Genomic DNA, 5,356 nt, shown 5'->3' with positions numbered 1-5,356 from the left:
TAAGTAATGGTCAGTTACATGCAACGTTTATCTCAATCCATAACTTTATTTTTGAAAATGCGGGCCACCTATAATTCAAGCAGGACTAAACAAGACTAATGTGATTTCACATTAGTCTGAAACATACCTGATACTTAGTATGGCAGCAGATGTGTCTGCTTCTGTCTTAAATGGAGGTGGATTGTTTACAACCTTATTATTCACAGTTGTTGATCAATTTTTGCTGAATGATCAAGAAATTCTTCGTGCCTCATTCTAGTTACTGAAGTAAGGAAAGGAGACACCTACAGCAAGGACTGCAACTACAAATGTTGCAGCCAGACTGTGTTTTGCTGAATTTTCAATGCTATTGTAGTTTTAGTCTGGCTGTTCATCTTCAGTGTTGTCCAAATGAAGCCTCATTATTCATAAAGGAACTCGAGTTAGCTGTGTTAATTTCCTCTGCAATTTCCAAATGCCCTATTTGAAACATCAGATTGAACATCTTTATAAAGTGATCTCAGATTTCTTCAGCTGAGTCAAGACCAAATTTATAATTATATAACATTATGGTAGATCCAGGAATGGGGACAAAACCTCCATGAGGGAGGATGAGAAACTCTTTTAAAGAATTATCTAGTATTTCACATTGATCACTGACTGTGTTCAATACATCTCTTTTCATTGTTTGCACAGAACTGTTAACTCTGTGTTCATTGTTAGGAATGCAAACTGTACCTTTTGCATCATCATTCAGCTGTACCCAACTGCTGCAATTCTGGACTGCAACTGTGGATCAGCAATATGAATCGAGGAGCAACTATGTTAGCATTCAGGCATCAAAAGAATTACTTATTGCTAAAGCATTTCTTTTAGTTTTTTTTTTTTCTGTCCTTTGATTAGGTCACAATATTCATCCTATCTTTTCCATCAATAAAATAAACACCATTTTCAATTTTCTTGGCCCAGTCTGTAAGACCATTTTTGTATTTTTCTCCAGAGTATACCCGACAGAAGCTGTAGAAAGTGGGATATGAATATCAATGTGGATAGTACACTCAAGAGAAAGCCATGAGGTAGACAGTCTACCCCAATAATTTTGTTCTGTAGGTCTTGATGACCTTTATGGATGATAAATTTGACAAGTTTTTTTTTTTTTTTAGAAATGCAAGTGTGAACTATCATTAATTCTGAAACTTCCTCCTCTCTGAAATTCTATAAACTTTTCCTATTCATTTTTTATTGCCAATTTTTATTTTTTACAGTTTCAAAGCTGATTATTAGACAGTTTCAATAATCATTCATTGTACATTGTTATCTTCTTAGTAACTATCCATAGTACAAAAAGCAGACAGGATTTCCTGTCCAAACACTATTAGTACAACTCTTTCTTCTCACTGAACTAAGCGAAAGTAGCTGTATATTTATCCTATTTTGTATATATAAGTACAACATGGTCTTTTCTTTGTATCCTTTTTTTTTCTTTCTTTTATTTTTGTCCTGTCAGAGGTGGATATTCTATTGGCATCTAAATACTATAGGTGTTTGTATTCAGCTAAACAATCTTAACACTGTCTAGCAGTCTATAATATTAGTGGGTTATCCCCAGAAGTTATTGACTTGAGCCTTTTACAGATCATCATATTAATATGGCTTTACTTTATATACCTCATTTTTACACTTTTCTGTTGGATGATTAAGACCAAGATAAAGTAAGACCTATATAACAAGAAACGTAACTTTTGTATCTGATAAGGTCAGTCAAGTACTCTCAGGATTTATCCTGTAGCCCTGTACTGCACTTTGTAGATCCTTTGTCAGTGTCAGCCATGAAGATGAGTCACAGCCATTGCTTGACCAATTTGTTCTCTGTGAAAGCCTGAGAAAATGTCTTCTCTCCATGTGATACATAAACGTTTCTATAGCATAGATGAGTCATTTACCTGTTGTAAGGTTGTGACAATAAATACTTTAAGAACTAAAAGTCCTTTTGGTAACATTCTGGACACCTTATGAGCATGCTCTGCAGCCCATTCTCTATCCTAATCATTCAACTTAGGATGTTTGAGGTTCTGCAATTGTTCTTCTTTGGATGGTGTTTTGTGGCAAGAGTCACACAATACTTTTGTGAGGAACAAAGTCCTATTAAAAGACAAGAGACAAAAGGTTTTCTTTGGAGATTGACATTTGTAAAACACTGGCCAACAGTATCATCTACAATGTAGCTTAATCCCCTTGTGGAGAGATAATTCAGTCTCCTATTCTGTACAATGTACATTTGTGGCAGACAAATCTATTTAACTGTCAGAGAATCTGATACATTCAGCTTCTAAAATATATTATTATTCTTTTGAGACAAGGTCTCAGTCATTAGTCCGCATTTGCTTCCAACTTGTAATCCTTCTAGGCCAGCATGAGTGCTGACATATATATTAGGCATCTAGAACATGTCCTACATGCAATTCTAGGCATGTATGACTGCAGCCTACTCAATTATTATGCTTTTTAAAAAAATTCTCGAAAGCTCAGGCATTGGATTTCCTTTTCTAATGTCTTATCGATTTTTATTGCACACTATTTAAAATAAATTTCTAAGCTTCCAGCTACCCTGCACCTGTAGGACCTACTGCTGGTCCCAGCCCAGGGGCAGCGTGGGTGAGACCCTCTTTCACCCCCTTGGGAAGCCCCACCAACACTCCGCAGCACCTCCCCTACCCCGCCACCTGAGTAGGAATTTCGGCCTCATTTCATGAACCCCCAAGCCCAGTCCTGGCCCACTCCTAGACCAGCTCGGGAGAGAGTATGGGAGAACTTCTGGCTACCCTTCACTGGCAGGACATATTACTGGTCCGAGCCCAGGCACACCGTGGGTGAGACCATTTTCCACCCCAATGGGACACCTCCGACCGCTCTGCAAAACCTCCCCCAAACCACGCACAAAGTAGGAATTTCTGCCCCTTCCTGAAATCCCCAGACCCAGTCTTAGCCCAGGCCCAGTGAGTGTGTGGGAGAGCTGCCTCTATCCCCTACTCCTCCTTCATACTCCAGGCTCAGTTCAGGCCTGGCACGTAGGCTTAGGGTGTAACCCTGTGGCTAAAATCCCTGCAGAGAGGGTAGAGGATAGAACCACCCAGCTAGTCCAGGAGCAGAAAACCTTATTGAAGGGCACAACAGGTTCACCCTCAAGGACAGCAGCAGGAAGGAGCTGAGCACAGCAGCCAGACCCAAGACAGGCACAGCTGGATAAAACCAAACTTTGTAGGTCTGCACATGAACTTCAGTATGTGCTAAGGTTATAACTACAATGAAGATCTACAACAAAATTCAGAAGACAGTGCAACACAAAATGATGAGAAGGAACAAAATGCAGCCTCAAAACCCAAGCCCACCCATACAAGCGCAGAAGACACTAACACAGAACAAGTTGGGAATCAGACAGCTGAAAGCAATGAATCAAAGGCTTCTGAAATAAAGAAACAGCTGCAGAAAGGTATAGAGGAATGCAGATTGGAAATAAAAAAGAAATCCCTGAATTAATAACATCTGCAGTGAATAATCAAATGTAGAAACATATGGAGGAAACCCAATGCCCACCCAGAACAAGTGCAGAGGACACTAGCTCGGCTCAAATGCATGAATTAATAGGGTTGATAGTAAATAAGCAGCAGAAGAACGTTATAGAGGAACTCAGAGAGCAATTCTTTTCTGAAATAAAAAAAGAACTCATAGCATCTGAAGTAAAGAAGCAACTGTAGAAACACTGGGAGGAAACCCAATCTGAAAATATACTGCAGTTAAAGAATTTATAGCTGCTTCTAAAGAAGACATGATAAAAGAAAAGAGGAGATAAGAAAAATGACGGATTCCTTGAATGAGCAATACAGGAAAGAAATAGATTGCATGAAGCAGAGTCAAAGAGATATAGAAGAAATTAAAATCTCAATCAAAAGCTTGCAAAACCATTTGAGTGAAAGTGAAGACAGAGTTTCAGATCCTTAAGACTCTGGTGCGGCTAGTGAAAAGGTAAGAAAGGATCTCTTAAAAACAAAGAGGATACAGGAAAGAATAATCTATCACCTGCAAGATGATGCAAAGATGAACAATGTGAGACAAATAGGCATCAATGAGAAAGAAGGAGTCACTACAAATGACATTAAAAAAAATATAGGCAGAGGTAATAGCAGAAAACTTCCCAAATATGAGGAAACAATCTGACATTCAGGTAACCGAAGCATACAGAACCCCAAGTAACCTCAACCCAAAGAAAAACACACCGAGACATATAATAGTCAAGATCCCAGGATTCAGCACAAGAATAATCTACTGAAGGTCGCTAGAGAAAAGAAGCAGATCACATTCAAAGGAAAACCCATCAGAATTACAGCCAACTTCTCTTCACAAACCACGCAGGCAAGAAGAACATGGAGCAGAGTACTTCAAGACCGCTATGAAAACAAATACCAGCCCAGATTACTATACTCTGCAAAACACTCTTTCAAGTTTTATGGAGAAGTGAAATACTTTCAAGACAAAGAACAGCTAAAGAATTTCGTGATGATAAAGCCAACCCTACACAAGCTACTGAAAGATGTTCTAGAGAGGGACCAAAAAGAGCAGAACTCATTGAATGAGATCAGAAGCAACAAACTAAATAGGGCAAGCAATTAATCACAGGAGAAAAAGGAGTAAATGACAACAGGTAAATAAGATGGCAACTGTAAGTCAATATATCTAAATTATAACCATCAATGTAAATTAACTTAATTCACCAATTAAGAGAAATAGACTGGGACAGTGGTTTAGGAAACAAAATCCATCAATATTCTGTATAAAAGAAACACATTTAACTCATAAAGACATTCATAGGCTGAAAGTGAAAGGATGGAACATAATACTACATGCCCCAGCACCTCAGAAAAAAGCAGGTGTAGCAATCTTATTCTCAGACAGTCTCAACTTCAAACCAACAATGATCAAGTGAAATAAAGAAGGCCACTATATAAAGGTTAGGGTAAAAATTCAAGAGGAAGAGGTAACACTCATAAATATGCATGCACCAAACACGGGAGCACCCAACTATATAAAGCAAATCTTAATGGACCTGAAAAACCTAATATCCAATACCACAATTTTAACAGGAGACCTTAACACACCCTTATCTCCAAAAGATAGGTCAACCAGACAAAATCTTAGCCAAGAAATAACAGAACTGAACCAGAGCTTGAAACAAATGGACTTGGTGAACATATACAGAGTGTTCCACACAAATACAGCTGAATAAACATTTTTCTTAGCTGCACATGGGTCATTTTCTAAAATAGACCACATACTGGTCCATAGGTCATGCTTAAGTATATGCAAGAAAACAGAAATTATC

The 5,356-nt window shown here is 38.3% G+C and overlaps 1 pseudogene; it reads right to left on the bottom strand.

The window, feature by feature from the left end:
* Positions 1-255: 255 nt before the first annotated feature.
* LOC101587339 lies at positions 256-2,257 on the bottom strand (annotated as a pseudogene).
* Between the last annotated feature and the right edge of the window lie 3,099 nt (positions 2,258-5,356).

Source organism: Octodon degus, unplaced genomic scaffold (assembly GCF_000260255.1).
Source record: "Octodon degus isolate 3935 unplaced genomic scaffold, OctDeg1.0 scaffold00097, whole genome shotgun sequence".
NCBI classification, from domain to species: Eukaryota; Metazoa; Chordata; class Mammalia; order Rodentia; family Octodontidae; genus Octodon; species Octodon degus.
Note: the sequence above shows the minus strand (reverse complement) of the source record. Positions and strands in the feature narration are given on the sequence as shown.